General features: G+C 36.4%; 1 long non-coding RNA gene across 1 annotated transcript; it reads left to right on the top strand.

Moving 5' to 3' along the window:
* The first annotated feature begins 5441 nt into the window (after positions 1–5441).
* LOC132658339 (uncharacterized) lies at positions 5442–13061 on the top strand. Its single transcript, XR_009597805.1, has 2 exons — positions 5442–7713; positions 8293–13061. It is a non-coding gene; the product is annotated as an uncharacterized LOC132658339 (long non-coding RNA).
* Positions 13062–13597: the final 536 nt, after the last annotated feature.

The raw sequence follows: 13597 nt of genomic DNA, 5'->3' as shown, positions 1-13597 counted from the left end.
CTTCCAGCCCAGCATTTCTCATGATATACTCCGTATATAAGTTAAATAACCAAGGTGACAATATACAGCCTTGACATACTCCTTTTCCTGTTTGGAACCAGTCTGTCATGGCAAATAGATGGGGAAACAGTGGAAACAGTAGCTGACTTTGTTTTTTGGGGCTCCAAAATCACTGCAGATGGTGATTGCAGCCATGAAATTAAAAGACGGTTACTCCTTGGAAGGAAAGTTATGACCAACCTAGACAGCATATTAAAAAGCAGAGACATTACTTTGTCAACAAAGGTCCATCTATTCAAGGCTATGGGTTTTCCAGTAGTAATGCATGGATGTGAGAGTTGGACTATAAAAAAACACTGAGCACCGAAGAATTGATGCTTTTGAATTGTGTTGGAGAAGTCTCTTGAGAGTCTCTTGGACTGCAAGGAGATCCAACCAGTCCAACCTCAAGGAGATCAGTCCTGGGTATTCATTGGAAGGACTGATGTTGAAGCTGAAACTCCAATACTTTGGCCACCTGATGCAAACAGCTGACTCATTTGAAAACACCCTGATGCTGGGAAAGATTGAGGGCAGGAGGAGAAGGGGATGACAGAGGATGAGATGGTTGGATGGCATCACCAACTCAATGGACATAAGTTTGGGTGGACTCCGGGAGTTGGTGATGGACAGGGAGAACTGGCATGCTGCAGTCCATGGGGTGACAGAGTTGGACATGACTGAGAGACTGAACTGAACTGATACTTCAGATTTAAAAAAAAATTTTTAAAGTTAAAAACCAAAATGCAACCTTTGGTGTAATAGTTAATTTTATATATCAACTTTACTGGGTCACAAGAGCCCAGATATTTGGATAAATGTTATTTTTGGGTACGTCTATGAGGGCGTTTATCTGCTGAGGGCTTGAATAGAAGAAAACAGTGAGAAATTGTTCATTCTTTTTTCTGGACTATCTTTGAGTTGAGACATTGGTCTTCTTCTGCCTGTGGAATAAACTCAGACTAGAACTTAAAACACTGACTCTTCTGGTTCTCAGTTCTTTCAACTTGGACTAGAACTATACTGTTGACTTTCTTGTGCTTCTAGCTTAGTGACTGAGGATCTTGAACTTCTCAGCCTCCATGATCATGTAAGCCAAATCCTAATAGTAAATTTCTTTGCATGAGAAATCACTTCAGTTGTGTCTGACTCTGTGACCCCATGTGTCCCCGTGTGTAGCCTGCCAGGCTCCTCTGTCCATGGGATTCTCCTGACAAGAATACTGGAGTGGGTTGCTATATACTCCTCCATGTATCTTCCTGACCCAGGGATCTAACGCACATTTCTTAGGTCTTCCATATTGGCAGTGGAGAAGGAAATGGCAACCCACTCCAGTGTTCTTGCCTGGAGAATCCCAGGGATGGAGGAGCCTGGTGGCCTGTCGTCTATGTGGTCACACAAAGTTGGACATGACTGAGGCGACTTAGCAGCAGCAGCAGCATATTGGCAGATGGGTTCTTTACCAGTAATGCCACCTAGGAAGCTCAATAAATTCCTTTAGATAGACAGATAGATAAATAGATAGACTTCTGAAAATGTTACTTTTTTCTCACCGAGATAAGCTTAATTGTAAGTTTAGTAACTTTGTTAATCTTATAGTTTCCCTTAGCTTCAGTTTTTTGAATATTTATTGTGAATTTTGGCTGTTTGTGAATTTTCCAGCCATTCTTTTGGAAATCCATACTTTCTTTCAAAAATTATTCACAACTACATATTATATATCATTCTTTCCCAGATATATTGCTGATTTTGAAGGGGAGGAGATAAGAGAAATGTGGGAATAAAAGCAGACAATAAACATAGATCATACAACTAGGGCTATAGAATTATCATACCTGGAAATAAAAAGTTACATTACCAATACATTAAAAAAATAGAGTGAAAGATGGGAAATATCATCAGAGAATTGAATCGATTGAGAAGTATCAAACAGAAATTCTATAATTAAAAACAAACAAAATAAATGCTATGAAAATAATAAAACAAAAATGTGGGTTAAAATGAAAAGTTTTAATGTACATACAATTAGAGTCACCTACAGAAGAGAAAAAAAAAAAAACATTTTAAGAAATAATGGCATAGAATTTTCCAGCACTGATTATAGACCTTGACTCATGGGTTTAGAAACTTTTGTGAACCTCAAACCAATTAAAAACACAGACATATTTCTTCACATGATAGCAAAATTATTGAAAGCCATTAAAAAAAGAGAAAGTTTAAAAACAACCAAAGGGAAAAAATACATTACTTTCAAAGGAACAAAAATAAAATTGATATCTAGCTCTTCAACAAAAACAGTGAAAGAGAAAACATTAAGACGCCCTTTAGGAAGGATTGGAAACACTAAAATACTACATTTTTAGGCAGAATTAAATTATCCCAGATGGAAGCATAGTAAATCAGCCATAAACTCACTGTTTAATGTAATAATAATTGATAGTATCAATAATAATATCTATATGTTTTCTTAAATCATACAAATGCAGAATTAAAAGTCATAATAAAATAGTATAAAAAATAAAGAGAGTAAAAGCCATCAGGTCATTACATTGACTAGAAAGTGGTGAAGTATGAATTTAATGTGAAATCCAGTAAGTCATGGATACATATCATAGCTTTTAACATAACAATAAAAAGAACAATGATACAATTAAAAAAAGAGCCTAATTAGAAAATGAGTAATCTACTTGAGTAGATATTTCTTCAAAGAGGACATACAAATAATCAGTGAGCACATGAAAAGATGCTGAACACCACTAATCATTGTGGAATGTAAATCACAACCATAATTATATACCACTTCACATACATTAGAATGGCTATTTTTCAAAAAAGCAGAAAAACAATGTTGAGGATGTGAAGAAACTGGAATCTTGTATATTGCTGGTAGGAGTGTAAGATGGTGCAGATGCTGTGAAAAACGCTATGCTGCTTCCTCAAAAAATTGAAGGTAATTGTATCTGTAACCTATTAGTTCCATTTCTGAGTATGCATCCAAAAGAACTGAAAGCAGTGACATAGATATTTGTACTCGCATGTTCATAATAGCATTATTCACAAAGGTCAAAAAGTGGCTGCAATTCAAGTGCCCACTGAGGGATGAATGGGCAAACAAAATGTAATGTACACATACAATGAAATATCATTTAGCCTTAAAAAGTAAAAGAATTTTCACATGTACAACATGGATGGACCTTGATGACATTATACTGAGATAAGTTAGTCACTTATATGAGGTAACCAGGATAGTCAAATTTATAGAGGCAAAATGTTGAATGGTAGTTGTCAGGAACTGGGGGAAGGAGGGAATGAGGATTTATTATTTAATGACTACGGAATGAGATCAAAGAAGTTCTGGCAGTGGGTGGTTGTACAACATTGTAAATGTAATTAATACCAATGAAATGTACACTTAAAAATGGTAAATTTTATGTTGTGTATGTTTTACCACAATTAAAAGAATCTTAATAACAATAAAAAATAATAGAATGTATTACTAACAAGGTAATAGAGGATGAGGAGTGAAAAAGTAAAAATAGTTTATCCAGAAAGGGCAGGAAATTAAAAAAAAGAGACGTAACTGTGAACTGATAGGACAAATTAGAAAACAAATAGCAAGCTGATAGAGATATATCCAAATGCAATAAAAAATGGGTTTCCCAGGTGGCTCAGTAGTAAAGAATACACTTGCCAATGCAGGAGATGCAGGTTTGAGCCCTGGGTAGGGAAGATCTCCTGGAGGAGGAAACAGCAACCCACTCCTGTATTCTTGCCTGGAGAATCCCATGGACAGAGGAGACTTGTGGGTTACAGCCCATGGGGTCCTGTCAAAAAGTCAGACATGACTGAGCATATGCAAGGTAATAAACAGTATTAATCAGAAAATTGAATTAAGAAATGAAAAAACTATACATTTGTTGTTTTGCAGCTTGAGTAGTTCCTGGGTGAAATTTGAACCGATTCTCATGCAGCAAGCAAAGAGAAACCAAAGAAAGAGGCCTTTCCAGATTGATAGGTGGCAGTTTTAATAAGCCAGCAAAATACATGAGGAAAGACTGAGCTCAGGAGGAGAAGGAGGCAACAGAGGATGAGATGGTTGATTGACATCATCGACTCAATGGCCATGAGTCTGATTAAATTTCAGGAGGTGGTGAAGGACAGGGAAGCCTGGAGTACTGCAGTTCTTCTGTGCTGTACTGTGCTTAGCTGCTCAGCCATGTCCAACTCTTTGCAACCCCATGGAGTCTAGACTGCCGGGCTCCTCTGTCCATGGGGATTCTCCAGGCAAGAATACTGAAGTGGGTTGCCATGCTCTTCTCCAGTGATCTTCCCAACCCATGGATTGAATCCAGGTCTCCAGCCTTGCAAGCAGACTCTACCAATTAAACCACCAGGGAAGCCCAAGAATACTGGAGTGGGGAGCCTATATCTTCTCCAGGAGATCTTCCTGACTCAGGAATCGAACCAGGGTCTCCTGCACTGCATGCGGATTCTTTACCAACTGAGCTAACGTGGAAGCTGGTGCTGCAGTTCATGGGGTCGCAAAGAGTGGGACAGGCTGGAGCGTCTGAAAAGCAACATCTGAGGCTCATCCTGGTGACCACAGGATGAGTAGATCTTTGCACCAGCCTGCCAGAATCTTAAAAGATTATAGAGACTATGACGAGGGCCAGTGGTGTACTAGTCCAGATGATCTCAACATCTAGCTTTCTTAAGGCTGCATCCTTGGACCACTTCTAGTGTGCTAACTGGGGGTGGAATGTACAGTCAAAGAAGGGGAGACGAGGAGGAACCTCTGGTTGCCTGGATCCACCTGGCAGATCAACCAGAGGTCATGACCCCTCAATTATCTCCTCCGACAGCACTGCTTACATATGCTACATCTTTAATATGAGGACACAGAATAGTTGAAAGAAAAAGAGAGGAAAAGTTGGAAAAGCCGCTTTAGTTGCCACCTTTTGGTCTGTAGCCCACCAAGCTCCTCTGTCCATGGGATTCTCCAGGCAAGAATACTGGAGTGGGTTGCCTTGCCCTCCTCCAGGGGATCTTCCCCACCCAGGGATCAAACCTGTGTCTTTTATGTCTCTTGCATTGGTAGGCAGGTTCTTTACTACTAGTGCTGCCCAGGAAATGTGAATACTGCAAATGTCACTAAAATAAAGCTGCAGAACTATATTAATATCAAATGTTGAAGGAAGTGATCACTAATAGAGATATTCAAAAGATGTTTCTTTTCTACAGAAAACTATGCAAGGCCTAAATCTGTACACCACTAAATCTATATTCTCAAAATCACTAAAAAGGGACAGAGACAAATTCACAGTCATAATTTGATGTTTATGTATACCACCTTCAGTGACTAATTTCAGTGTGGGTATTTTAGCTACACAAACAACATTAAACAACTTGATATTGTATATATGCATTTTATGTAATATATATATCATATGTAGTATATGTAATTCTCTCTCTCTCTTCACACACACACACACACACACACACACTGTATTCAACCTACTGCAAAATGCATTCTTTTCAAGTGTGCATAGAACATTTACCAAAATAGGTCATCACATGCCGGACCACAATGCAAGTCCTAACAAATAGCAAAGAATTTAAAATGAAATTTATTTCATTTTCTGACAAATATGTAATTAGTATATTCTGACAAATAGCATTTTCTGACAAAAATGTAATTGTTGTCATTCAGTTGCTCAGTGGTGTCCAACTCTTGGCAACCCCGTGAACTGCAGCATGCCAGACTTCCCTGTTTTTCAACATCTCCCGCAACTTGCTCAAACTCATGTCCATTGAGTCAGTGATGCCATCCAAACATCTCATTCTCTGTTGTCCCCTGCCTTCAATCTTTCCCAGCATCAAAGTCTTTTCTAATGAGTCACCTCTTTGCATCAGGTAGCCAAAGTATTGGAGCTTCAGCTTCAGCATCTGTCCTTCCATAAATATTTAGGACTGATTTCCTTTAGGATTGACTGGTTATATCTCCTTGCAGTTCAAGGGACTCTCAAGAGTCAATACCACAGTTCTAAAGCATCAGTGCTTCGGTGCTCAGCTTTCTTTATGGTTCAACTCTCACATCCATACATGACTACTAGAAAAACCATAGCTTTGACTATAGAGAACTTTGTTGGCAAAGTAATGTCTCTGATTTTTAATTTGCTGTCTATATTGGTCATAGCTTTTCTTCCAAGGAGCAAGTGTGTTTTCATGGCTTCAGTCACCATCCATAGTGATTTTGGAGCCCAAGAAAATAAAAAGTCTCTCATTGTTTCCCTATCTATTTGCCATGAGGGATAGGATCAGATGCCATGATCTTAGCTTTTTGAATTATGAGTTTTAAGCCAGCTTTTTCATTCTCCTTATTCAGTTTCATCAAGAGGTTCTTCAGTTCCTCTTTGCTTTCTGCCATAAGGGTGGTGTCATGGGCATATCTGAGGTTATTGATATTTCAATAAAATAGAATTAGATGTAGCAAATACTAGGAATAAAACATATGAAAAACCTCTACACTAAAAATTACCAAACATACATTACTGAAAGAAAGGAAAAAGAACAAATAAAGGCAATAACGTTATGTTTACGTACTGGAGACTCATTGTTTATAGAATTGACTATCTACTACTTTCTACCCAAATGGTATATACAACCTAATACCAATCAAAATCCCTGCATTTGTGTGTGTGTATTAAAAATGAATGTGAAAATTCAGAGTAAAGAGTAGCAAAGACAATCCTAAACTAGCAAACTGCATGCCTTCTTTTGTTGCTATACTAAGACTGTGTGGCATCGAAGCAATTAGATAAATTGCCCAGAAGGACCACAGAAAGAATCAGTTCAGTTCAGTTCAGTTCAGTTCGGTTCAGTCGCTCAGTCGTGTCCGACTCTTTGCGACCCCATGAATTGCAGCACGCCAGGCCTCCCTGTCCATCACCAACTCCCGGAGTTCACTCAGACTCACATCCATCGAGTCCATGATGCCATCCAGCCATCTCATCCTCTGTCATCCCCTTCTCCTCCTGTCCCCAATCCCTCCCAGCATCAGAGTCTTTTCCAATGAGTCAACTCTTCACATGAGGTGGCCAAAGTACTGGAGCTTCAGCTTTAGCATCATTCCTTCCAAAGAAATCCCAGGGTTGATCTCCTTCAGAATGGACTGGTTGGATCTCCTTGCAGTCCAAGGGACTCTCAAGAGTCTTCTCCAACACCACAGTTCAAAAGCATCAATTCTTCGGTGCTTAGCCTTCTTCACAGTCCAACTCTCACATCCATACATGACCACAGGAAAAACCATAGCCTTGACTAGACGGACCTTAGTCGGCAAAGTACAGAATGATAAATATTCACATTGTTTATAACAGAAGTGCCACTGAAATGTAATGAAGAAAAGTTCATATTTTCAATATATGATGTTGGATAAATTGGATATTTCTATGGAAAAAAGGTGAAACTTCACGTTTTTAGTAGGTGATGCTAGGTCAGTTGAAAATCCAAATAAAAGAAAACTGAATTAAACTTTTTCTCACATCGCATGTCATATATAAAAATTAATTCCAGATGGAATGAAGATTCCATGATGAACTGAAGATCTCAATGTGGAAGGTACATTAATAAAACTTCCCTCCAAAATTGAAGACTATTCTCATGGCGACAATAAAGGTGAGTAGGTTTACAAACTTGACTGTGAAAAATAAGCTTGTATACCATACTTTATGATCTCATTTATATAGAGTTTCAAAAAATAAAAATAAAGCCAGTCAGTGATGTTAGAAGTCACAATTGTGTTTACCTTGATGGTTTAATTCCAGCAAATTTGTACCAGGAGTCTTTCGGAATGTTGATTACGTGTATAATATTATTTATCTATTTATAATAGTATCAAAAGGAACCAGAAACCTATGAATAAATCAAAGATGTAGGAAAAAACTCCTCTACAGATACTCACAATATAAAAAAATTATTGAGAGAAATGAAAATAATAGATAAATAGAGAAGATATTTTCATGAGCTAGAAGACATTATTATAAACATGTCCACTATACCTTAAAAAATAAAGTCAAATCACAATCAAGGCTATTTTGTTATATATCAGTATCAAAGTACATATGCTATGATTCAACCAAAGGCACAATAAAAGAAATAGGACAAAATTAATTGAAATTATTTAAAAGGATTAAAACAAGGGACAAGAAATATGTTGTAGCTGCCACATATTCCTTTTTTTTTTTTCACATTTAGGAGATGAGGATGTATGACTATCTAGATATGGTGCTAATACATTGCATTCCTCGTGTCAAATTTCTCACCTTCTCAAATTGCGTAAGTGCAGACATTTTGGACCTTTATACCTGTGACATAATGGGAAATGGCCTTACCATTCCTCAGCAATATTTTAGAAGTGAACTAGATGTGGAAAGGATCACTGGCCTGAGATGTATTTGCTCAATAGTAGAACTATTGGATAGTAGTCCTCTCAATGACTATGGAGCTCTGTGAGATGCATGTGTATATATTCTGTGCACCTCATAATAATGCACTTCACCAGCACGTGAGATGAAGCATAAAGCAAGTTAGACTGAAAGTGCCATGTTATTTCACTGCCGCATTTACAATCAAAATCTGTGGCTGAACATAGCCTATGACAGGTCCATATGTAAAGAATTCATGCATGTGATATTACTTAAGCAAAATAAAAGACATTCTATTGATACAATAATTTAATAATTTTATGTAATTCCACACAATATGTTATGGGATTATTGAACAGAAGGTTTGGGAATCTTTTAAAATAAATTAATTCAGCTTTAATTGTACATAGAATTGTCAATGGTTTCCTAAATGCTCTTTTAACACCTCTAAAGATGTGAAATTCATTATTTTATGGGGCACTTTATTCAATTTTTATAGACTTCTATTAAGTTATTAGAAGACTGTTATACTACTCTAAAACCTGTTTTGCTGTAAGTTATATTTATTGTTTTTAATTCTCCCCTGGGGTGCCACATAGAATAAAAGTTTAATTTCAAACAAAGCCACATATATTTTTAACTGTTTGCAATATTTTTGGTCTTCTAGATAAATTCAAATTGAAAAATAATTGAGTACATGATAAACTATGCAATATATTGTGTTCAGTGAACATTTCTGAAACATATATGTTGACTTTTCATAAATTTCCAATTAATTTCTATCTAGACTTTAAGTTTGTCTTTTCCATCCAAAAGTATGACATCATCATTGAGTAATTTGCCAAAGCCAGAAGCTCTTGAATTCTCTCTTGTACTAACTCTGCACATCTAAAACATCTGCAAATACTATAGGCTTAGACTTAAATAGTGTGCCTAATTCCACTTTTGATGCCTATGGCTCATTCCTCACAGAGAACTAGTAATCCCTCTAAATTATAAAATGATATTTTGTAGTAGGCAGCCTGCTAAGTAAGATAACCCACAATGACCTCCAACTCTTAATATCCATGCAATTGTGCCATTCCTTCCCCTGGGAGTTGGGTGGACATATTGGCATCTAATGAATAGACTATAGTAAGAGTAATAGGATGTCACTTCTGAGCTTAGGTTACAGAAGGCTATGACTTCTATCTTGTTTTCTCTCTCTCGAGCTCTTCTCAATTACACCATCTAACGAAGCAAGCTGCCATGCTGTGAATTGCCTTATGGAGAGGCCCATGGGAAAAGGAAGCAAGGGTGGCCTTCAGCCAACTGCCAGTAAGGAACTGAGGCCTTCAACAGTCTACATGAAACCGAATTCTGCCAACAATCACATAAGTGAGCTTGGAAATGGATCTTTCCCTGGTTGAGCCTCAAAAGGTTTGTATTCCCAGCCAACACTTTGATTACAGCCTCATGAGAGACTGTGAACTGAAGGTTTTGGGTAAACTCTGCCTGGACTCTGAAAACTATAGAAATTGTGGGGGTGATACATTTTGTTTGAGCCTCTAAATTTGGGGGGTGCATGTTAGATAGAAATAGATAGCCAACATGTACTCCTATGTTAAAACTCTTTAATCTTTTTCAATACAAAAATCCCTCTGGCTAATTAGTTCTTAATTCTGCCCTTGTGCTTGTGCTTCTCTGCTGTTTAAAGAGCTCTAACTTTTGAACTAAGTGAAGCTTTTGTCGACTTGAGGTTTTGTTTGTGCTCATCTCTCTGCTGGCACATTCTCATGCTCTCCCCTCTCATGGCTGGCCTCGTGTCATACTTTTGACTTTCTTGAACTTCTATATAATAATAAAGTTCTTCCCTAACTTCTAATTAGATACCTTAACCCTATGTTATGTTCAGAGCACTTTTGTAATTTCATATCATTTGAATTATTGGACTGCTACTTAAAAAAGAAATCTACCTCTCTTATTGACCTGGTTATGCCAGGATTCCAACCTGGAGCCCAGGGATTCCCGCTGTACCACATAACCAGCCATGGTGAACTATCCTTGTTTGTAACATTCTATAAGTTAATGCATTTGTTATCAAAATCTCTTTGTAGTTCTAGAAGATGAAATCTAAATTTTTACAAAGCTCAAGTAGTATTTAGAAGAAAGAAAAAAAGAATTATAACAAAGAGCAAGTCAAAATTGATGTCATTATAGAACTTCAGTTCTGCTTATCTGCTGTTCTTAGTATAGTTTTATTTTTATTCCTTCAGTTTTATATTGTGAAGACATAATTTAGGAATTAATTTTTGTAATGTGAAATGTACATCACAGTTAAAATTTAAATGTGCTTCAAAATATTGAGTTGGATTCTTGGCTGATTAAAGAATGCAGCATAATTTTCTCTTTCACCAGCCATCACGTCCAGCCTGAAGGACACTTGAAATTATTTCAAATATTTTGGCATGGACTGTTTATTTCAAACATATATAAAAAAGAGTCATATATTAAAAAGAGAGTCATCTGGGGTGAATGACTAGTGAGGAAAGAAGATCAGCAGTGGTCATATTTCAGGATTATCTTATTACCTTTTCTTTAACAGTTGCAAAGACTCCACAGACTGAGTAAATATCATCCTTAAAACATTAAAAAACTGAGAATCTGGAAGGCTTTAATACAGCCACTCATAGAAATCCTTAAAAGTAGAGCCATACATTGGTCCTCATGTCAATGAAACTGTTTCTTAGCATTCAAGATGAGAGTCTATTACTTAGATTTTACCATATTGGGTAACCAAATGCCTAGTACCACATTCAATGTAATTTATTAACATGATTCAGGCAATAAAATGAATTCATTTTCAGTTGGTCAATTTTATTTGGACAGTTTATTAAATGGCTCCCCAATCTACAAAGAAGGACAGTCAGTTCTTTCTTCCCTTTGAAAATATCTAAGCTTCCCTTTTTTCCCTTGTGCTGCTTGCCTCAGGGACATTTCATGCTTAACAGCCTTGGATTGATTTTTGTGCCCATTGGTGCTTCCATTTGCCATCTGTTAGCTGAAGCATTTATATATTTAGAAACACAGGAAAGAGCCAACATGAGAAATTAAAGAAGTTTGAATAGATAGCACAGAGCAACTATCAAACTCTTTGTATGAACCATTATTGATTTATAATATGTGGATAATTGGAATAAGATATGAGATTTCAAGACTACTGAACTGCTAGATACTAAAATATTGAAGCAAAGGGAAAAATAGAGTTTTGGTGACATTGGTTGTAAGAATGCATAAAGAATGTTAATAAATATTGGTATTTTTAAAAGTAGAGAGAAAAAACAACAACTCGTAATCTTAAAAAAAAAAATTAACGTGTCAAAGATGCTATTGTTAGAGGAGGGAAAAAGCATACTTTAAGCTTGAGTGAAAAAAACTATACCCTTTTCAGCATCTTGATCAGTTTATTGCAGCCTTGAGATCAAAGGGAACTCTTTAATGGGGTACACAAATTCACATATACTAAGAAAAGGCAAGGAGATTGGCTTGGTTAAAATGTTGTGATTTAATTGTGCAAATGTGTTTGTAATTTGTAAATTGTGTTAATTAATCCTTTTTAAAAGAGTATGAGAACAAACATCTTAAAATAATATGAAAATTTCTTCTCTCAAAGACAATAGTTTGTTGAATATTTTGTTGCATAAATTGCTCTCTGAGCTTTTAACACACACACACACATTTGAACAACCAATGAAAAGCATTACTCATTTGTTTATGTGTCTGGATTTCTTGGCGTTCTCTCTCCCTTCTCCTCCTCTCACTGCTTCATGTTTTGCCTTATTTTCTGCACTTCCCCTTTGGTCCTCCTGCGACTCTGTGCACCGCCTTATGGTGGAGCCTGGCCAATGTCAACCATCATTCCCATGATGTTTACTACCTCAATTAAATCAGGCTGCAGCTGGAATGTGCTTCCAAGATTTCCCTTCCCACAGCAGTTGCTGCTGCCACAAAGGATGCATTTGCCTAACATGTTAACATTTGGAAAATCTGTGGCAGTTGCAGTTTATGTTTCACAGTCAAAGGCCTGACATCAGCAAATGCATGAGGCAATGAAGAGGAAGGAACTCAGGACATTAAAAACAATAGCCAACCCACCCCTGTGTCCCCTACATGGATTTAGGAAAGATTTTCTTTCTTGAAGATTGATCTTCATAAGAGAAGGATCATAACAGAATTATGAGAATTTAGAACCATAGGAACTTTTGAAATCAAATAGTTTATGTGTCCAATACCCTAGAATGGCAGACCAGATAACCAGGACAAAAAAAACCCCAAACTTGATGACTTTTAGTTACCTGGAATTTTTATATAGATAGAGTTTAAAACTTGAATTACATTTTTTTTAACTAGACCACTATAAACACTACCTGGAAAATTATATGTGGTGTGTGTGTCTATGTGTTTGTACACATGAATATTTTTGATAGTATTGATTTTAAAAACACTTTTTAATCAACCTGTACAACAGAATCAGGATTGTTTTATATTGGATTGTAGGCCCGATTCTATGTAATAATAAACAGGTAATTCATTTAATAAAATTTACATGACTATATAAAATTGTAACTCTTGCTATAACTAGTATTTGACCTAAATTAATGCCATGTAGTTATTTAATAATATATTTATGTATTTCAAGCTTGCACTTTTCTTAAATGTTTTTAAGTCAACAATATCCCACTCTAGTCTCAAACACTCTTACATGTCTTCGGAAAACTAGCAAGGCTCAGAAAAATGTGTCCATATTGCCTAGTAAATAAAGTAGTTGAGTTGATGTATAGGTAAGAGATTTGAACTAAGAAAAAGAATTGGGTTCATCTTTTATCACTAACTAGATATATAACCTTTGGCAAGTCCATTTTCCTCCATGGACTTCATTTGAAAAATGATGGGATTAGATCAGTTATCTTTTAGTTATCTGTTAGTTTGAGCTCTAGGAACTATTATGAACTCAAAATTTAAATCAAGGAAAGGAGATGAAACATCAGTCATGTAATAAATGTTGTTTGTGTTGGAGTGCAGTTAAAGTAATCATCAAAATTTGCAGGAAATATTTACTCCCTGAAATAAAAGCATTTCTTCTCTCAAAAAAATCT

Source organism: Ovis aries, chromosome 1 (assembly GCF_016772045.2).
Source record: "Ovis aries strain OAR_USU_Benz2616 breed Rambouillet chromosome 1, ARS-UI_Ramb_v3.0, whole genome shotgun sequence".
Taxonomy (NCBI): Eukaryota; Metazoa; Chordata; class Mammalia; order Artiodactyla; family Bovidae; genus Ovis; species Ovis aries.
This window is presented reverse-complemented; position numbering and strand designations above follow the sequence as displayed.